At 32.6% G+C, this 23,508-nt stretch overlaps 1 protein-coding gene across 9 annotated transcripts in view; it reads right to left on the reverse strand.

Moving 5' to 3' along the window:
• The window catches only part of LOC129951552 (bromodomain adjacent to zinc finger domain protein 2B), a 126,510-nt gene that overhangs the window by 39,953 nt on the left and 63,049 nt on the right, over positions 1 to 23,508 (reverse strand). The window contains exons 1-2 of one of the 9 annotated variants that reach the window (XM_056063764.1): positions 8,827 to 9,069; positions 7,852 to 8,041 (exon numbers count right to left, since the gene is read on the reverse strand). The exons of 3 other annotated variants lie outside the window; for them this stretch is intronic. The gene's annotated coding sequence lies outside the window, so the exon portion shown is untranslated. Of the gene's footprint in view, positions 1 to 7,851; positions 9,095 to 23,508 lie in introns of those variants that run through there. 5 more of the 9 variants (XM_056063768.1, XM_056063769.1, XM_056063762.1 and 2 more) reach the window with 5 other exon arrangements.

Genomic DNA, 23,508 nt, shown 5'->3' on the forward strand with positions numbered 1-23,508 from the left:
GTCGCGTTCACGACTGTCTTGAATTGAACTAAAAAAGTTCCAAAGTTTACTTCTTTTTCGCTCCATTTGAATGCACTTACTAATTTAAACTTGAGATTTTCCACTTAAAAAAACAACGACGCCAAAGTACCTAAATTCAGTTTGAGATTTCCCACTAACTAAAAAAGTAACGACCTTCAAAGTAACTAAATTCAAAAAATATCAATACCGACACAAAGTAACGGTAACATTAGTAAATGATGAAAAACATACAAATAACAATAACACCAAAAAAAGAAAAAAAAATAATATCAAAACCACATATCAGAGAAAGGGAGATAGAAAACCAAACTGTCAAAATAAATTTTGCCTACAATTAGAAGCTAATGCAGCGGAATGTTGTTTTTTCTCCTTTCAATTTGAACTCCGCATTGTCTATCTCTCATCCTACAACCTACAACAGATACGAAAAATGAAAAGAGACGTTACCCATTACAATAAAAACGCACACTTAACTTATACTACTCAACTACTTAGCTATATGTACATGTTAACTCAACTGACATATGACACACACAGTTCACAGAAAAACGAAGCACAGCACACTATAACAGGATACATTATGACGGTGTAATACCACTTTCTATGCTGGTATGTATTGCGTCGTATAGTATGAAATAACTACCTAAACAAAAGTAACTAGATCATAAAAGTAACGACATTTATTTTAGAGTACCGAAACGTTACTCGGTACAAACTAAAATACCCGTTACTAAGTAACGAATACATACGGTTTGCTACAGCTCTACTCAACAATAAACAAAATTGTAAAATTTTTAAAGAAACTTATTTGGTTTGCTGAATTCTAAGGTGTCTTAGTTTAAGTAGAATGTAGTCTAAATGGCTTAAATGTTACCTAGTTATTTTCGTGTGGATTGTCATTCTTTTGTTTTCCTTTTTTCGCATCACATTAAGAGTTGCCGCAAGAATTTTATTTTTGATTGAAACAATAATATTTACCTGATTAAGAGTGAAAATCAAACTACGTTTGTATTCAAATCCCTAAATTAATACAAAAATCTTTCCGACTTGTTAATACCTGAAGTACTATTGGGAGTTCATGATTACCTACCTGCATCTTCCGGCACAACTGGAAATTTTGAATAAACAGGTAGGTATATATGTATGTAGTATGTACACCTGGACATACAAAATTTAACATTTAACATATCGAATTTCTGTAATGCAGCTTGCACCTTTAATTAAGGTTACAATGAAGATACGCCTAATACCTATAAGAGTAATCTTTGTTTTTATGTATCAAGGTATTTTTTTTCATTTTTCGGTTATAAGTGAAATTCATCTCTGATAAAGGATTCAATACAAAAATACAGATGAAGATAAAAAAGATACATGCATATACCTACTTTGAAATTATATAAACAAATGGATTTTAAGATTTCACCTCAGCATATAGAAGGACTGCTGAAAGTTGCGTTGGAAAAAATTTCGACAGAAATAGGAAAACGAACAATTTTCTGGAAACTTTCTAATTTTACGTTTTTCTACTCAAAATTTGATATTTGTCGTAATAGTGAATACTGTCCTTTCTAATACTGTAAAAATAATGTACAGTTTTACGACACATTCTTTTATTGTGGTAGGTTAATAAATTTATACACATATTATAATATACTCGTACATACAATAAAAAATATCGGATATAAACTTATTTTATAGGTGTTTATCCCTTAAACCCTACCCAGGGTGCTGCATCACCCTGTACCTTATTTGATTGATAATATTTGTGGAGGCCCTCAAATTAAAATGTGTACTAAATGTGGTAAATAGAAGTTTAAATAAAATTTTTCCGATATTCTATTTAAATATTAATAAATGAAAATAAATATTAAAAATGTAAAAGGACTTTTATTTAATAAAATACATTGAAATAAAAAACAGTGTGCCGTAGCACACAGGGTAGGGAATGTCCACTCCAAATATGAGTAAGGTTAAAAGACTAAACAAATTTAGTAAAATTGTAGAAAAAAAAGTACATTTTATGGAATTCCACTAATCGTATGAGTCGTCCTGCAATGAGATTATGCTAATTCAAGTTAGCATTAGGCAACTCTACATTGTTAAAAAAAAAGAAAGATACAAATCAAGTATTAAATGAGATGAGATGACATACCTAATTATTTAAAGCAGACATTTTATGAAAAAGGGTCATGATATCTCAATATACCCTATTTTTTTTAAAGGTGCTCAAAGCTTCAAAAACTCAAATATTAACTTTTATTTCAAAGTTTCACCAATTAATGTTATTATCCTTATTAATACTTTTGTCATAATATTGGTCATTATCAAATAAAAGATGAAAATTAGGTCAATTTTTATCAGTATTTTAATTTTTTTTTTTCTTCCCTCTTCTGTCTAAACCGTTATAGCTTCTTTTTTGCTCTTTTCTCCACCTCTTCCTGCTTTCTCCCTATATCTTCTTTCTCCTTTCATTTCCAAACAATCATTAAATTTTATTATCTTTCTTTACTCTTCTTTTTTTTATTTCACTGCTTGCATTGTTAAACTTAATAGGTTATCACTAGTTTATAAGATATTATATCTTAATGTGTATAGCCATATGGAAATAAATAAATAAAAAATTAAAAAAAAGGACAAATATCACACCTGTTTTTTTTTTAACTTGGCATTCAAGTTAGCACTACCACCCCTTAGAACGGTTAAAAAAACTGAGCATGCAAATTACTGTTGTAGATTTGTCTTGAGTTTTTCTTTTGCGGAAAGTTTACGAAAAACCATGACAATTAACTTATAATTAGTTTACTAAAATTTTAAAGTGCAAATGCTAACTGGACGGACATGTACACTTTTTGTATTATTGGTAATAAAGTTCTGAAGACTGATTTTTTTAAATCTTTTCTGATAATTGTTTTTCAAATCAAAAAATTTAAATTCTTGCTATGAAAGAAAATTTTAACAAAATCACATTTAACGAAGCTAAATCGCCGAAGAAGCAATAAAATATCAAAATTCTAGTTTTGAGAAGTAACTCTTACCGATTATTGTGAACATCAACTGAACTGCATGCTTCGAAAATAAATTTTGACCAATTTAACTAGTTAGTTCTTGAAGTGTTATACTTTTAAAACTCGAAACTTTACTTCAACTAACCTTTATCTTCAGTTGATTCTGCCAGAACTAACAAAAATATTGTATTGTCTACAAAACACTCCTGGGGCAATTACAAGTGCATTACTATGTACTTGTACTTAGTATTGTTAAAGAATATTATTTTTCCAATTTGACAATAAAGACAAAACATTAAATGGAATTCAGCACAAAATTCATAAATTACAGAGTAATAAAGTTCAACTTTCAGTTAAATGGTAAACTTGACTTGTCGTTGTCAGGTATGGAGATATTTCTCTGTCTAACTTTCTAGTCACTATATGAAAATAAAGTTGACTTAATTGGAAATCAATTTTTTGGAAAACTGGTCAGCAGTTACTTGAAATTTGCCATACCTTTAAGACCTTATATCGTCTGAACCTGCCCGTTGATTGGTTTTACATTATCTTGTTGCAGAATAATAACAAATAATAGTTATTTCGAATTACATAAATAGGTAAAATTTCTTCCCGTTTTCATTGCAATCTTATTTTCCTTAGTAATACTTTAAACAAAAGGAATAGGCTTTATTCTTCATTTGAGCCTGGCTAAACCAATGAGCAAATAAGCATACTTATTAAAAGTGATTTTCAAAACACCATGGACGAAGGAAGTTTTTCTTTTTTTTCTGAGAATGCCAAGAGAAAAGTTCATCGGCTCGAAAAAAATCAATTCAACTAGTAGGAGGATGATATATTTAATACAATTGTTATAATAGACAGCACATTCTGCATTTGAACCTCATTCCCAATATTTCCAAAACAATTTCTAATAATTTGTTCCGGACCACAAGCAGTTTTATACTATTCTTGATTTCGGTAATCATAGTTTTTATAATTGCATATATAAATTGTGTCCTTATATAATTATATTGCAATGCCGTAATTTATTGCCATATTAAGAGAAAGAAATTAAGTGTGGAACCAATTCGTAAGAAGTTTCGAAATTGAAGATGACAAAAATAGTGACTTCGGGTAACCTTCTGGTTAAACACAAATAAAAAGCTGCACATGTAGCATTGACATTCTTTAACGTGAGCTAAAATAGACTAAGATCAGAAACTAGTCACAAAGACTTAAATGAACTTAACACTTTAATATAAGACCAAATAATTAATTTTTCTGATTTATTGTCAAAGACTTAATACGATAGTTAGCAGTTTTGCTAGACTTGAGTACCTACTTAGGAAGTTAAACCAAATCAAACCCTAAAATGCAATGTGCAAAAGTAATATCATAGCCCTTCAATGAACAGCTGTAGATATCACACGAAAAGTTGCCACAGCAAAAGTTCATTGAACTTTAACTTATTCTTGTGTCTACAAGCTTGTCATTAAAAATAACAGGTGGGGTCGTCCCAATATTCATCTATGTTTAATGGGAGATAACTATGTCAATTTTACTGTTTTTAATAAATAAATAAAACAGTGCAGTTGCATCAGCGAGTGAGTTTAATTGCAGCTTGTGGTGCAGCTATTCTTCCAGCTGTGACTACTCTTCCGGCTGTTTAAGGGGTGAAAGATTAAGTTTTATACTGCACTTATTTATGAAAAATATCAACTTATTTTCACAATTTTATCAAAAGTGACATTTTCAATGAAAAAGACGTTAATAAATTATTGAAATTGGGGCGACTTTCCATTACCGTAGCACAAATTTCCTTCTGATTTTGTTTACAGTCAATTAGGAGCCTAAATAGAACATGTTTTAAATATTAAGGCGAGGAAACACCTTTAAGTCATAGAAAAAAATATTTTCTTTTTCGGACTTAACCCTACTTTTTTCTATTTCATTTTTTGAGAGTAAAACAAGTTATTTGAATTGATAACACGGCGTACTAACAGCTAGATATGTAACGGGGAATGATAACCCCCCCCCCCCTGCAACCTCCTGCTTTGAATCACTATAGAATTTTACAACGTACGTTTTGCATTTGAGCACTAAAATCAAAGAAATCCCCAAAAAAAAAAGCAAGTATGGCAACAGTTTAGTTTAGTTTATTGGTAATTGTTACTAACACATTAAGATAAATCTTATAAGGTAGTGAAAGTTTATGAATAAATAATAAATACTAACATTTTAAATAATAAGTTACGATTGTATATAATATAAAAGTGATTTTAAATAGCCAAAGAAGAAAAGTATAATAAAAATAAATAATAATATGTACATCTATGAACAAAAAAAAACTTTAGGCAAAAAACTTTATATATCTCTACTTTTGGTAATTATATAAAAAATAGAAGAAATAGAAAAAAAAGAAGGAAAAAAAGAAAGAAATAGAGAATTGGAAGTGAGATGTTTGTAAAAGATAAGCTAGTCGTTTTGATTAGAAATAAAATCATGTAAACTTTTTTGAAATTTGTGTATGTCACTAAGTTCTCGCAAGTAAGGTGGGAGTGAGTTGCAAAGGCGGCATGCATTGATATAAAATTGTTTCGCAGATGTAAGACACGTTAAACGAGGATGAATTAAATAAGTTGATCTGTTTGATACTGAAGACCGAAGTTGTTCATAAAGATATGTTGGTTTTTGCGTAGTTATAATTTTGAAAAGTAGAATCAATTTTCGGGATTTGATAAAGTTATCGAAAGACATTTTTAAAAAGCTTCGTCTCAGATGGGAAACATGGTCATATCTTTTTAATCCATAAATATATCGTATTACACTATTAAAGGCTACTTTTAATTTGTTTTTGCTATAGAAATCACAATTGTGATAGATTTCACATCCGTAGGTTAAGATTGGTTTTTACCAAAGACTTAGCAAGTAGAGTTCGTGTTTTAATCGGCGTAAAGCCTTGAGCAGTCCATAATGTTCTTAAAGTGCCATATGCTTTTCCTACTAATAAGTTTATATGGTCATTCCATGTAAGAGTCCTATTAAAAATCACACCAAGGTTCCTAGAAGTGTTTACAAATTCTAATATAGTACCATTTATCATGATTGAGGGAAAATACGACAAATCAAGTTCTTTTTTGGATATCACAAGGCATTTGCATTTGTTTGGGTTAAGAGTCAAACCGTTATCAGCTGCCCAATTTGAGATCCGATCGAGATCCTGATTGATATCAAAAGCACAGTTTTCGAAAAGGCCTAGTGAACAACTTCTATAGATTTTTATGTCATCTGCATAAAAGTGCTTTGAAGCGTCGGGAATAAGAGAAGCGATTTCGTTTATATACAGCGAGAAAAGCAGGGGTGATAAAATAGAACCTTGGGGAACACCTTTAAGTAAAGGTAGGTACTCAGACAGACTATCATTCAAATAAACGGCTTGTTTTCTGTTGCTAAGATAAGAAAAAAGTAATTTTATTGCATCTGAAGATACGTTAAACTCACAACGCAGCTTATTCATCAGCACGCCAACATTGAACAAAAAACATGGAAGAAATGTCAAAATCAACCATATTTGTGTGTTTTGTATGTAAAAAAGTGAATTTTGAAAATTAATTTAAAATAAACATAAATGTTTCCTCGCTCTAAAATTGCTACAGTTATTATTTATTTTCACATATCTATTAAATAAAAAAAAACCGAGAGTCGAAATTCGTGCTGCGGTGATGGAAAGTTGAGCCTTGGAATTTTCTAGCTACCACTTGAGTCATTAATTCATTGCCATGATTAACTTGGGTAGGTAGGTATTACATTTAAAATGATTTAGTGATTGCATAGGCCAGCAGAAACTTTTAATTTTTCATCCACTATACAAATTTTTGATGGCGCTTACGATAATTTGGCGGAAAAGGTTCTATATTTTCTTCGATGTGTCTCTATTCTAACATAAACCTTTTTGCCAATGAGTCGTACCTAGCTATAACAGAATTTCGAAGCATTAAAAAATGACATACCTAGACACTTGTAATGAAAGTTGGTAATTCAAAAACTAAAGTATCATAGGCATACAAACATTTTCAAGCTTAATAATACCAACCTAACCAAAATTAAAATTCGAACTAATGAAATGTAAATTGCGAAATATGTACCTATCTATTTTGTAAAACAATAACATTGCAAAATAAAAATTAGCAAAAACAATCATTTAAAAGTGATTCAACAAGATAAATACCTGCAAAAATTGCGAAAACAAAAACCAATGCGTACAAAAAAACACACAAAATTCGCGAGGTAACCCCTACGCGCACCCAAGAAAAGAACTACCTTGGCCTACATGATCATGATAGGCGGTACTTTCAACAAAAATTTCAAAAAAAAATGTAAATTCTTCGAATTCGGGAAAGTAAGGTTTAAATCAAATCCGATAAATTAATCATCGTAAAAGAAAAACAGTTACCTACGTTTCTAACAATTATGTCATTATACTTTATAATTTATCACTCTCTCTCTCATATCAGCGTAATAAATTTATTAAATGTCAATACCAAAAATAGACAGATATTACACTCAGTTCATAGAAATAAACAACAACTAAAACAAAGTAGGTACCTATTAATATAATTAAACAACGCGCTTTTTTTTTTAATATATTGTTATTATTACTCACTATTTCTTTCTTTTTTTGTTTGTACTATTAAAAAAGTGTAAACTCATGGAAAACCCCCATAGAAGGTCATTCGAAATCGAAAACAACAACAACAACAAAAATACCAAGAACAACAATAGTAGAAAGAAAGGAAGAAAGAACAAAAAATAAATCCAACAACCCAAGTGTCATCCAACTTACCCTACTCTCCAGAGAACGAAGAAGCTAGCAAGAAGAATAGAGAATGGGGTAACAAATAAAAATCAATTCATGTTTGACATTTTCTTTTAAGGTATAGTTCGTTTTTATTTTTTGTTTATTTTTCTTTTAAAATGTTATTTTTTTTTGTTTGTTGTTCTTTTCTATTTATGTTCGTTTATCCTCTTACTCTCTTCGAACAAAAAAAAATTAAAAAAAATTTAAGAGACTGAATGCAACTTAAGAGAGAATAACAAATACGTATGGTTCTGGTCCAACACCATACCACCACATCAAACAAACCGAAAAACCACGCATTGACAATAAATACTCTTTCAATTTTCTTTTCGACGTTCCGTGTGACCGTGTGCCATGCTCTTGCAATGTCTCGTTTTTCGTTCTCTTTCGATGTGCCGTTCTCGTTTTTGTTTGGATCAAAAGAAACAAAAAAAAACAAAGCAAAACCGAACCGACACTTTACACACACATTCACAATAAGACCCGAGTCGAGCTAGCCGTTTTCTTTTTCTCTCTCTCTCTCACACTCTCTCTCTTGTTCGTTCTCTTTTTTCTCACAAAACACTCAATCACAAACACATACGCAAACACTACTACGCACACACACACGCATTTCCAATTATTTAATTTTTATTTCTTTCGTTTCGATTTTCTTTTTCATAGAATTTTTTTTAACTGTAACACTTTTTTATTTTTCGCTCTGCTTTTGAACGCATTTTTTTCAAAGAAACATTTTTTAGTTTGTTTTCGTTTACGCTCTGGAAGTAAATAATTTTATAATTTTTGTTTTTATTTAGTTGAATTTCAGAATTTGCATATATACTCGTACACAGTTACACGCAGTATTACAGTGAACATTGAGACAAACGCTTATAAGAATTTTCTGGTGGTGTGGACCGAGCCCGAGCCGAAAGGAAGAAGAAAAAACTTTTAATTCATTATTTTATGCACTTTACACACATTTGATGGGGAAAAAACTAGATTGCTGGGAGGCGGGATGAGTTGGTAAACATTTTATTCATGTTTTCCGGTCGAATTTGTTAATATTTATTGATAATTTAACAGTTTTCACACCGCGATACTGGATTGTAGACCGTCTTTCAAGATGGCGACGAAAACGATACGAACGAAACGAACTTGCTGTTGGCTGGCTGTCTACGATGAACATGAACCGAACCGACGACGATGTACGAGTACTCGGGTACGATGTAGGATAGGATGGCCACGGCACGGCACGACATGGCGCGGTGGTGAGTTGAATATCAGAGGGAAGCAGAAGGCAGAAGCACAGCACACAACAGAACCAACAGAGGCACAGTCACAGGCACAGAGGCAAAAGCAGGAGCAGGAGCGCGAGAGTGGTATGGTGTATGGTGTGTGGTGTGTTGGTAGTGGGGATTTGTAGTTTTCGTTTTCGCACAGAATTGTTTTATTTTTTCTTATTCTCTTTCTGACGGTTTCTCGTTATTTTTATGTTTTTCTTTTTTTTTGTTGTTTGTCTTTTTTTTTGTTGTTTGTCTTTTCTGGTGTATGTCGACGACGAACGAGAACGGCGACGTCGAGAGTCGACTTGATTCCTTGGTTGGTTATGTTATGCGCTGAGGCGAGGGTGACCAGGTTATCAATTAAGATAATCAACAATTAATTAGTTAAATTGTTTTTGTGATAGGCATTCAAAACAAAGTTGATTTCTATATTTTTTCTGGCAAAACAAACGGGTTATCCATTTTGAGGTTTCAAAAGTTTAGTACTGGAAATCGATATCTGTAAAACTAAGCTGTTGGACCAATTTTTTTTTTCCGTTGGAAGTCTGAAAATACGAATCGCTTAACTATAACACAGCGCATACAAATTGTTAAAACCTTCGGCTTAACTTTCTATTACCTTCTACAAAAAATGCTGATTCTGCCACAGCCACATATTGTGCTTTAAAAGGAGATTATGGTTTACATAATTGTCTAACTACTCAAGCAATGGGCGAAATTCTGAAGAAATTTTAAGGGACTGGTTTGGTTACAAATATTGCAAGGCCTGTGCATCATCGTTTTTCTCGTAACACTGAAAATATGGCTGCTGTAAGTAAAAGTGTTGCCGAAGACCCGAATGTGTGGATTCTTCGTCGTCCTTAGAAATTAGGAATGTCTTATGGCGTATTTTACATTTGGATCTACACCTACAGCCAAATAGAGTCCGCCCACACAATAACGTCGTAGATACGTCGAAGGGGTGCTTGAACAACAGACGGTGACGGCAATTTGTCGAACACATTTTTCTTCAGCGACAAAGCACATTTCTCACTCGGTGAGTATGTAAATAAACGAAATCGTCGTATTTGGGGTTCTGAGAATCCTCAAGTAATTGAAGAGAGGCCATTACATCCACAAAAAGTCACTATTTGGTGCGACCTTTCTTCTTTGAAAACGAAGATGGAACGACTGTCATCATCCATTCGGAGTGTTATGATTTTATGAACACCGACGTTTTTTGCCTGCTATTGAAGAACACGACTTGAAGAATATGCGGTATCAACAGGACGATGCCACCTGCCACACAACTCAAGCGAATATGGCTTTATTGCAAGAGACAAGTCGTGGCGATATCAACTGGCCACCAAGATCATGCGATTTGACACTGCTGGACTTTTTTTGTGGGGCTACGCAAAAGACCGTGTTCATGCAGATAAATTTAAAACTCTTTCGTCAAGTTATGGCTGAGATACCACATGATAATATGTGTGAAAAAGTGGTCGAAAATTACTTTGAAAGAATCGATGGTTGCAACAATTTGCGTGGTAGTCATTTAAATGATGTAGCGACATCACACATAATGACAACGTTCAAAATTTTTAATATAAAAGAAATACCATGAAAAAATATTTTATATATTGTGTTTTATTTACTTTTACTTTTGAAAATTCAAAATTGATAACCATGTACTATTTCCATAGAAACAGTTAAGTCTCCAAAATCGTCATACCTATATATGTTTATTGTTTTGTTGATTTTCTTTTTTGTGTTTTGAAATATTTAAAAAAAAAATTGTTGGTATGAACCAAAGCCTCGGAGTTTTCTAAACCCTACTTGATACCTACTTACACTTGACTCTTCCCAAAATCTTACGTCCATTTATTGCTTGAGGTCGTGCAAAAATAAAAATTGTATCCCATTTTTGTGTTTATTTTACTTATTAGAGATATTTAAATACCTATCTATTTATTGTTTTTTCTTAAAGCTTAAATAAAATGCATATACCTATCCCCAAAAGAATTATACACATTTATTGTATGCTCTTCGCTTAATCGGAACCGGAAGTAGGCACGAAATTAATTAAGAGCCTACATTGACCTTGACGCATGAGTTCAAATGACATTTCCGAGAAATTTTTAAATTGAACTTTCAAACGCTAACGGTTACGAAAATTTGATTTTTATTGAAAGATTAATATACATTATTTAATTGGTGTTAAGATGGTGATTTATGAAGCATATTATGTTTATGAATGATGCTTTTATACAATTCTATAGGTGTATTTATAAACGCAGAAAATCTAAACTAGTACAATCGCATTTCTTTTCTGATGCATTTGTGAAAGCACTCCCAATGCAGAATGTCTGCAATAAACAAAAAGGTCTGATTTGTATGTAAACAAAGTTCATAAACAAATTCAGCTGCACAATCTTTCCGACGCTGACGACAGTCTGACGTTTATGCAAGGTAGGTACTGCAGTTCGACTAGGTTAGTTCGATCGAAAATCTGACTTTATGAATGCAGATAACGCAGTTCTTAGTTAGGCTGACGTTTATGAATACACCCGCTGTTATAGTGTCCAAGTGTTTCCAATGTAATGTTTATTCATGTCCCGAGTATGGCGATATTAGCAGAGAGAAAAAAACTAAACTCTCTCTCTGATATTAGTTTGTGCAGAGTTCTTAGACTTAAACTTTGTCAATTTTGTCGATAGAAAATATAAACAAATACTCAATGTTTCTGCCTGTGTTACTACAATGGAGTTTTATCTCTTTGTTGTATTTACTTTTTTAGTTTCGAAAATGTACGGAAAGAAAACAGAATTTTCGTTTTTGGAATGAACACAGTTTACATAAGACTCCATTAGGAACATCAAAAACAAATAAATACTTTTAGATTCAATTTTCAGCCTGGAAAAGCGAACGCTTAAGCCAATAATGTGTAATTTTTTTTTGTATAAGCGGATCGATTCGCACGACCCCATCTGAGGCACTGGACACCTTACTCTATCTAAAACCTCTTGACATAGTTAGCAAACAAATAGCTGCAAGTTCTGCCATTCACCTCAAAGCTTCGTCGCAGTGTTCAAAAACAAAAGAAGGGGTTGGTGGAGGTGTGTACTCTGAACGACTGAATTTAAGTCTCTCATTGCGCCTTCCCAATCATGGTAGCGTGTTTCAGACGAAACTTTTAGCAATAAAAGAAGTCTTGTCATGGCTTAAGGAACGTGATATCAACGTCTGACATTCGTTTTTTCTCAGATAGCCAGGCTGCTATCAAATCGCTGATCTCCGTCTCTACAAACACTATAACAGTCCATTACAGTCGATCATCTCAAATGGGGATAGCACAACAGTTTAATATCCACCTTTGCTGGGTGCTGGGCCATTTGAGGTAACTGTAAGGCAGATGAACTCGCCAGAAACGGTACAGTGCAGCCCATCCTACCACGTTTGGCACATACTGGCATACCAATCGTTTATACTTGTAAGCTGTTGCTACTGCAAGACGCTGTGAGGAGGGCAGGCACCAGGTGGAACAACATCACCACGTGTCCGGTCACACAAAACATCTGGCCAACACTGGATTTAAAATGTTCAAGGTGCTTGCTATCCCTAAGCAAATCGCATATGAGCTCGATAATAGGTGTAGTAACCGGACAATGTCTAATAGGAAAGCATGCCACGCGGTTAGGCGTGTTCTCAAATGACTTTTGCAGAAGCTGCATGAACGAGGAAGAGGAGGAAACAGTTCTTCACCATGTCCTGCTCTAGCTCAAAAACGCTTAGCAGGAAGCCTCAAGATTCACGTGGTATCACAATGGGCCATTAAGTGTGTCCGTTTCCATCTTAAACAGCCACTTTAACCTAACCTAACCAATAACCATTGGACATATTTGGAGAAGATATGGTTCCAAGAATATGAGGTAGCATGTCATACATAATGTAAAACTGTGTATAACTTGAACGAAAAGTTTGGTGACCAACTAATCTCAAAGGAAATGTATCTCAATTGAGGAAATCGGTTGTGTAATTTGACACTTTCCGTGCGGGCACGTTCAATCTTAGGTCTGGATATGCTGAAAACCAACCATGGTCAATCATTTTAAAGCCAAGAACGAAATAAGACCGGATTTGTTGGCAAGAGTTGTGAATTCGCATAGTTCATATGTCAGAAATTATTTTAAAATATTAAATGTCATGAACTTTTCGACCTAATATAGCCACTATTTTGGTATTTCCATTAAATTTATTTAACAAAAAAAACTATAGTGCCTCTAAAAAACATCCCATATTTTTGTGTGCAGAGTGAGTTATTTTTAAAACTCGGATTTAGTGAAGTGAGTGACAGTTGGCTGAAGTATGTTAGCAGGTGGAGAAAAAATGCAGAATTTGCAAAAAAGAAGAATTCCACTCAAAATCGAAGAATCACTGTTTTCCACAGAAATCAAAATAATTTCATTTTGAATAGTCCACTATTTGGGTAACTATCACTTTTGAATCCGTCATCTTTTGACATTTGACAAGTAAAAACTACGCCATTACTAAAAATGTAACAATGCAAGCTTCAACAATGCATTGAAACAATTAAAATTCACTTAAACAATGATGAAATAATATAAGTTATCGAAAACATAAATACAACTGAAAAGAATATTGAACTGCAACCTTAGCCATGGTGGCCATTTGGTTGATATTGTTTTCCATTGGCAACAACATACCTCTTAACAATAAAATAAATGACAATCGATTTCTATTGAAAAAATCCTCTTTTTGTAATTTTTTAATATCGAAATGAAACTTCTTATTGAAAAACCCTATATTATGGAACTAACCTGACTTATGTAAACCCGCGAATACACACAAACCTTGTATATCAACCATAAAGCAATTCAAGTTCCATTCGTTAAGTTCCGGTAAAAGTATGACATACTGATTTCTGTTACAAGTAAATTTTCGTTAGGTTTTTGACATAAGCCTGTGTTTTAGGAAGCTGTTATAAAAGTTACTCAAAGTACTTGTATGCCTTTCTGTGCATCGCATCATCAGAGGATGCATTTTTAATGAAGGAGTTTTTGAAAATCACTTGAAAATTGAAAATTTGTTAAATACTTCAAACTCCACACAAAAAACATTTAGAAATTAATTCATCAAAGAGGAGGCTTCACAGCCATTGCACATTTTTGATGTAGTAACAGCGTTTGCCATATACATAAACCAATATACATATGTATACCCAAAATTCTATATACCTACATATGAACAATGTACATATGTATGAATAAAATATGACTTTGGTCACACTGGTTAAATTATACATCGTTGTTCAATTCTGTTGTTGTTGTTGTTTTTGTTGAATTCAGTTGTGAGAATGCATGAAGGTGGTGGTTTTTAAATGGAATCTTGTTCAAAGTATTTTTTTTTTGTTTTCCTCCACTTTTGTTTCTCTGTTTTGTATTTTGTATTTTTTATTTTGTTGGAATTTGTTTCAATTTATTGTTGTTTTATCATCGCGCATTATATTTATTTTAATTGCTGTCTCTATACGGGGGGAGTTCGTCACCGTCATCGTCACCTCTTACCATTTTACCACACAACACACCAACCGCACAGTTCAATGAAACAACAAAAATGATGAATATCATTAAAGATTAAACTTTGAACGCTTTTTTCTTTATTGTTTCGTTTGTTTTGCTGTTGGTACAGGTTTCTTTCATTTTAGTGTGTGAATGTGAACTCGTCCATAGGTAACTACTCCATTTATAATTTAGAAACGTCACTTTGACATAAATGGAGTACAATTTCAGAAACCACATTCGGAATTACAATGTAAAACGCAAAATTATGAATTAATAATGGATAAAAAATAACTTTTTATTTTACCTACAGCTAGGATCAGGATGTCCACCTTTTTATTTTTTTGGAATTTCGTGAATTTAAACAGGTACATACATATTATTAGTATTATGGCTGCGGTACACCATTGAGTATATATGAGATGACAAAAATATTGGAAAATCGAAACACAGCAAAGACACTTTTGCTGTTTCCACTTCTGCACCGAGCGAGGATAAGAAATTAAAGAATACAACAAAAAAAAGCAGTAAAAACGTCGAGAGAAACACGATGTGAATACACTGTACCTCTACTCTACTGGGATCTCGAGCACTGGGGGAAGAATGGGATGTCATTTATGAATGTGCAGGGAAGGTAAAGGACACACAAAAGTCAGCTTCAGCTCAACTCAGAAAGAAGAATCTCCTTGGGAGAGGGAATCAAAATTGTGTATCTATCTTTTTGCGGAGCAATAGCAGTCAGTCTCAGTCTCATTCCTCAGTCAGCTTTTGCTGCCTTAGAACAGAACTCAAAACGGATTCACATCCTACCTATACCTACCTAGTCCTATCCTATGAGAACAAGAACCCGTCCGTCGTCAGCAGCCGCGTCGTACCGCCAACGACTACGATGACGGTACATACCTATTTCAATTGTTATGGCGCGGGCGGTGGGGTAGGTAGAAACATATACATATGCAGGATAGTTCAGTTATGCGATGGGGGACAAAAATGAAATGCCCTTTGGGAAAGTAAAGGTTCCCAATGAAAATAGAAGATGATGAGGAGAAAAACATTTTCCATGTGTACTCATCTCGTGCAATATATGTGTCCACGATGATTGAATGATACTTACCTACACATGCATACATACATATACACACATACACTTATCAAAACAATTAGGTATTTGAAAGTTCGGCCAAGTTGAAAGGAGGTTCTCGAAATCGGGTTAACGCAACTCTGGAACTAGTACCTACAGACTATTTTATAAAGGAACGGGACGAAAATGACTCGTGTTTGTGTTTCGGACAGACAGCGCCATGCTTTGGCTTTTTGCTTCAATTTTCATAAAAGACAAACCCTTGGTCTCTTCTTCATCGTGGATAAAACCCACTCAATCAAATGGAATTGCTTATCGATTTAACGAAATATTAGATTAAGGTTCATATTCCAGTGGAAAACTACAGTCTTTAGCCTTTGCAGATAATTATTTTCTTTGACCTGTCACTTCCAATACCTTTTTTTGCGAAATCGTGTTTGCTATTTATATTCGTTATGTAACCTACCCATTACTTTTCCTTAAATACATCTTTTCTACTTTTGGAATGCAAGATAGGTGACTTTAGAACTAATTGTCAAATACATTCATACTTTCAAGTTCTGTTCACTAGTTCAAACTTAACGAACATGTTTAGATTAACGTAGCAAACGAAACGAACAGAACTAAATAATCATAAATGAGTTGTGGATGAATTCTGAGTGAGTTAATGACATTTAAATATATTAAAAATGTCAAAAATTGACATATTATTCCGTCAGCTGCTCTGCTCCATACTTGTCGGATTTTGTAATGGGTAATGTAAGGTCGAGCATTTCATTAGTTAATCAAAGGAATGTCAGGTCTCAACTGTCAAAAACTCAAATTATAGATTATTAAAACAAAAATTTTAAGACTCATTTACTGTGAAGATTTGAATATACTTTCAATTTTTAATTAAAAACAACTTAAAGCGAATTCTTTTAAAGTAATTAAATAAGCTTGAAAATTAAAATCTTAAATGTTATGTCTCTTAAGTGCCCTCATTATATTAAATACTATGGGAAGAGAGATTCTTTAAATATGCATAAACTTTGTATGAAATTCTTCAGGAAATAGTGAAAAACATAATAAAAGTAGTTTGGGTAAAAGTCTCCCTTCTTTTACCTAGGCATTTCTACATTTAAACACACATACTTATGTAAAAATTAAATCGAGAAGTTAGTCCCTTTCCTAGAATCAAGCAAAGAAATTTAAAACAGGTAAAGTTAAAATATTAATCGGCTGATTGAGTTGTGGCTTTAAAAGAAGAAGAAGGGGTTTTTTGTGGTTTCAAAAATCTTTTTATATGCTAAGGGGTGGAGGTTGTGTAGGAGAAAGTGAATTTAAAAAGTGAAAATGCTTTAAGTAGAAAATGCTTCTTGACCTTTAAAAGAAGTATTTTTCAATATTTCTAAAGGTACACATATATTTGGTCCGTTTACTAAGTTCCTTAAAATGACAGTTGCTTTATAATTTGATAATGTTTAATACTTAACACCGAAGAACAGAATTTAAGGCCTGCCGTCCGGTAGGCTACTTAAAGTTTCTACTCAAACAACTTTAAATTGCTTACTGTTCAAAGACGTTAGCTTTTACCACCTGCGGCACAAAATTGAGCTAAAAATATACAAAACGTTTTTTTTTAAGTTGCAGTTGCCAAGAGGGCGTTGGAAATCAAATCCGAGCAACTTTAAACTGCCAACGACTATGTTGCTCAGTGAGAACCTGTCCTAATAAAATACTTAAGGCCCAACTATAATAGGCATAAGCTTATGTCAAAAACCCAACGAAAATTAACTTAAGTTTGTGAAATTACTGCGGATAGCCATAATACAATTTTGCTCACGTATCTTCATGTCAGATTTTACTTATGCGGCGAACGACTGGGATCGCTCTTGCTTAAGTTAACGAAACTGAGAAAAATTGAACGAAATGGAGCTAGGCTCCATTATGTTCACTCGTGTTTTGATTCTTTGTATTCGCACGTTAACTTATGCGCGCATACACATGCTAGCTCCTGCCTATTAAAGGTCCAACCTTTAGAAACAAACTAACTTGTCATTATTTGTAGGCCAATGTTTTTAACTTTTTATACATTTTGACAGAAGAAAGTTTACCAATATTTAACGGTATTCACATAGAACTCTTTTTAGATTTGACAAATGTCCGCCTTACTTCTCTATCTCTATTTAATCATAAAGTTTGGAGTTTAGGTAAAATGATCATAAATGACAACTCATCACATTTATGATTTAAATTGTTGAATCATTGAAGTTGACATTCGATTGGTTCGTCACATGAAAAAACAAAAGAAGATTAACTTAAAGATCGTTCAAAATGCGTGCATCTGACTTTTTTCTTTGAAGAGAAAGTTGTGTATGTCAAACTATCAAAAACAAACTTTTCCCATGAACGCGTTCAGCACTCTACGAGTGAAGGTTTGTTTGATATTTAAAACTTTTTAAGATCAATATTCTCTAAGAAACTAGATTAACAAAATAAAACAGATTAATCTTTAATAAAACTACGATTTAAATTTGTACCTATACAAAAACTGTTTCTACTATACATAAGTTATGCATGTACTGTACACAAACATACCTAACTCCTTTTTTATTTATGTACATGTTTAACTGTAAATTTGTACATTTTCTTTTTTATTAACAATTATAAGAGGCCTACCATCAGAACCTACATATTTACATTATTTATAACACGAGTGCGACTATACAGATAATAATCATGAGGCCCCATGGGGTCAACAACCTACGATTATACCTCCTCGAGTAAAAGAAGCTTCATATAATATAAAAACGAGTATACGTAGACGTAAATACATACGGAATGAAGTACGAACAGAAATAAAAATCCAGCAATTGTAGAAAATGTATACAGAACAGATATATGACGACGAAGACCGACGCCGCCGACGAACGACGCGAAGTAGAGTGTGAAATCATGTGATTGCCTCACTTAATTTATGATTGCGAAAGGTCGGTTGGACAAGCATACTTCACTGAATATTGCTTCTGAAATTAAGAGAGAAAAAAAGAAGACGAAGAAGAAGAAATATAGGTACCTACTCATGGTAAATTTTCATGGTGCATTCATATTAGATTTCCACTATGAAAGAAAATTAATTTCCAAAATTAAAAAAAAAGAATTAAACATTTTAAAATGTTCGCAATCTTCTTAATATCTGTTATCCTTTTAGAATACTGATTCCTCTTAAATTGAACACGGCTAAGCAGTGACAGTTTGGGAATGAAAATAAAGCAAACAGATCTATATTTGGAGTGGTGTCAAATATCTGAAACTTAGATGTCATATAAATTTAGCAATTTATGAAAAGCTAAAGTACCTGTTTTGTAGTTTTAATTTTCGTAAAATGTTAACAGACAGAGAAAGTTGCTTGTATCACATAAAATTAACAAATAAGGTATAAATTATTATTAAAATGTGCGCTAAATATTTGTACGGTCTTTATTAAAATTTTATCAGCGGGTCCTAATTAACACCGTGTTAATTCCTTTTATTTTTCTACAATTTGTCAAAAAAAAAAGAAAAAAGAATAGATTTACGGTTGTTAGTGCAATAGTAGCCTAATAATAAGTATTAAATTCAGTTATAATAATATTAATAATTAAAGTAAACCACAAATAAAAAAACGGTTATGTTCAAACACTTGTAGTTTTTAAAGATGGGAACATATAGTCTTGATGAAGGGAACAGAACTATTTTTTAAATCAGATATGACTTCACGGCGGCGCATGCACTGAGAAAAAACTAAAATGAAACAAGAAATCTATAAAAATATGGTGTTAAATTCAGTTGTCATTTGAAATATCATAATATCAATTTAATTTTTGGATTGGTTAACAATCGAAAACCACGTTTAAATTTTTAGAACTCACTCCAAAGGTGGCGATTCTTACGCAGTCACTTGGTACGAATTACGCGATAATTATGATCGTCATAAATGACCTACTTTGGAAGCAGAAAAAAGTAGAAGCGTTACTTATGTATGTCGTTAAGACGGTACATTATATGTATTAAAGCAAAATAAATGTTGTTGTGCCTGAGGGCTCTATTTGGTCTCCGTTTCTGTTCCCTTTTCTAACATAACTTACTCTGTAAAAAATCGTGTAAATGAGGAAACATTATACTAATTTTGTTGTTGAAATTTGTATGAATGAATCATTTAGTAAAGTAAGAAAGCTACAATTATATCATTTACGGCTTGTTCTTTGGGTTTGAGGACATTACTTCCTGTTTAAGGGTTTTTCTAATCTTTAATGAAATCAAGACTTTAATTATGTCTCCTTCTACACTAAATCTGTCTATGAGAAAAAAGAACATTTTGACAATCTTGCCAAACAACTAGAAACGTGTTCAAAATATAGCTGGGCTTCAAAATTTATCAATGGTGTCCGTTGATTACATTTGCAATACGTTCAAATCTATTGGAAGATGAACCAAGATAGTTCTCTTGCTATGCAATGGACCATACAGCCGTAGTGGAACTAGACAAAAATGTTTTGAAATTGATAAAAAAGGGTGCCCTCGTGAGAGCAAAAGACAATAAAGTGACAAGTTCTTCAAAAATTCACCACGACCGTTTATTGAAAAGTACATTTAAGGGCCTTGCACATGAGAGCGAATAACGAATGGACGACTGAACGTGATTTTACGCATTTCAAAAAGTCAATTCCAAACAAAAACACATTTAAATTATAAGAAACCAATTGACACTAATGTTAGGATAATTCTATTTGCATTTTATTTTCTAAAACAAGAAAATTTAGTAAAAACAATTTGGTGATAACGAATTGCAGTGTGGTTGCTAAGAACTGTCAAACTCTATTTGCGTTCCACATACCATCCACACTGCAACGAATAAATTGTTCGCGCTCAATTTAACCTCAAAATTATACCACTCTTCTTTTGTTTTTGTGTGAAAGATCATGGATGAGGAAAATATGGATAAAAGGGTAATTATAAATTGACGATTCGTCACTGGATGCGCATAGAAATAAAGTTCATGTGAAAGAAAAGTCAAAATATGCGAACATCCACATTTCAAAGTTCGTAGCTCATGTGCAAGATGCTTTAATCTGATATATGATCGAATTGAAACTCCTCATAACTTTAAAAGAGCTTTAATCTTACCCTTTTTAAAAAAAGTGATCGCTCGGTTCGAGAAAATTATACCGGAATATCTTTTTTAAACTCTGGAAGGAAATTATTTGCTTATATCCTGAACAGGACACTAGTAAAATGGGTAAAAGAAAATAAATGTTTGACCATATTTCAAGCGAGATTTCGATCCAGCTTTACAACTTTGGACTAAAAACTTTGTGGATGAAAAAAAGAAATTAAATACCTACAGCTTTTTTTGAATTTAATGATATCTTTAATAAGTTATTTCATTAACTCATAAAATGTTTTTTTTTAAGGCAAAAGTGGGATGCCTTTAAAATGGAATGCCACACGGATGGACTTTCAGCCCAATTATGTTTGCTCTGTTTATTGATTATTTGATTGAATATCTTTCCGATAAAATACATTTTGCAGGGATATCAACGAAAATCCTTCTGTATGGAAATGATTTCGCCCTACTATACTACAGTTAATTGGAAAGATCTAATATTAAATTATCTAAAACGAAGACGTTAATTTTTGAATGTTTCGGGACTTTTTTTGCTGCGGAATATTGAACCCTCAACAATGAGTCATTTAAAACTGTCACTGAGTTCAAATACGTTGTTTTTGCTGCCGAACATCATGTGTCATTGAATCTACCTGAGAATAGCTTAGCAGAATGGAAGACTAGCCTGTACAACTATCAACTATCGGAATCAAGTAATTCGTAAACCCAGAGCTGTCTTGAAACACGTGTAATCTATAAAAATCTTTCTCACACTTTAGGAACTGGATATTATTTTCAACTTCGAATTTCGATCGATGAAATTAGCCATATACATATTTTGAGCGAGAACTGAAAGCCTGATCTTGAATTTCATACCTTTTTTAAGCATTGTTTACAATCACAACAAAAATGAAGCCAATAGTCACGTTTTATTATCACAATGATCTAAACTAGATCAGATCAAGAAAATAAAACGATAAAACAGCTCGGATCATCATTTAAAAATTGCATTATTTGACGTTTACTGTGGAGTGACCCTTCGATCAGTTTATTCAACGATGATTTTTGTAGTTCTTTTTTTTAGGAAAATATTTGTCAAATAAACTTTTTCATTTTAATTTCTCGAAATAATGTTTTATTAAACATTTCAATTATTTAATTGATTAAATACAAAATTAATGGCTGCGTTCAATCTCGGGTTGGATAGAGTATCTTGAATAGGTAGATTTTTAGATACTTTGTTGAATAGCTGTCAAAAAATAATAACAACTTTCAGCTGTTCTCAAAAAGCAGAGAAACATTTGGGCTGAATCACTAACACGCTTCAGCTTCTACTTCGTCTGCGTTACGGTGGGCCTGCTTCGAGGTTGCTTTGAATGGCATTTCTATTATTTCCAAAGAGCAAATATTTTGTTTGTTGACATTTTTTTTACAGCCGTTGAGCTTCAGCCATTAAGCTTCGAAGTCAAAATTTTTTTTAAGATAAAACATTTCATGGATAATTCAAATGATTCGTCGGACGGTGATGAATTGATAGGTGCGTAATAATTTAATAAATAAGAGATAACCTTAATCTTCAATCTATGTTAAATTTCCTCTAAGCTTAGATGGAATTCTATACGATTGATAATTTACTAGCGAAACCTCCGGTCTTAAACGATTTACGCTTAACAGAAAACTATCCTTAGTTTACCAACAAATACAAAAATCTGAAATCAATTTTCAACTTTCTTGAAATTCAACCATGCGTTGAATCAGCTGTTCTGTCAGATACCTACATACCCCAGAAATGTGTTGATACCTTTGGATTCCTCTTTTGACATCTCAGATGTTTTTGATCAGCTGTTATTTTACACGAAAAACACTAACAAAAAGGCATCCGGATACCCTATCTGTCTGAGATTGAACAACCAATAAATATTACGCTGTTCGATGTTTTGTATGCCGTATACAAAAAATATTCAATTTTTTGATAAATAAAAATGGAATCATGAAAAAACACTGTCTTTATTGACATAGTGGGAAGTGATACCAAACTTTACAATACAAAATGTCATCTGGTGTGAAATAGAAAAACAAATTGTTACCCCTGTTTTTTTGGCATTCTATAAATAGTATAGTAGAAAATTCCCAAGAAAACCCATCGGCAGTAGCATTTAAAAATTAGTACAACTGAAAGAACAAGCGTCAGAATAATAATAAAAAAAATACAAATACAAGAAAGTTTTGTGAAAATCAAAAGTTATAAGTGACTTCAGCAAAAAAAAAACTAACTAAAACTAATAAAATGGACAATTTTGAAGATGAAATGGTGAGAACACATCTGGAAACTGAGATTCTATATAAAAAAGTTCATTTAAAAATTGCACCTTTGACATAAAATAAAAACTTCAAGAAGGGGGTTTGTTCGTAGACTACTACATTAACATGTGTTGTTGAACCTAGCGTGAAGCTCGCCTCAATTGGTTATATACCTGAATTGAGTTGAAATGAGTTTGATTTGGTCGGGGAGCGGAGTCGAGTCAAAATTTGTGAAAAAAACCTGTATAGAGGATTTGGTTTTACAGATAATGCATTATGGTCTGTTTATTTGTATGTTTGTGTACAACA

Source organism: Eupeodes corollae, chromosome 3 (genome assembly GCF_945859685.1).
Source record: "Eupeodes corollae chromosome 3, idEupCoro1.1, whole genome shotgun sequence".
Lineage (NCBI taxonomy): Eukaryota > Metazoa > Arthropoda > Insecta > Diptera > Syrphidae > Eupeodes > Eupeodes corollae.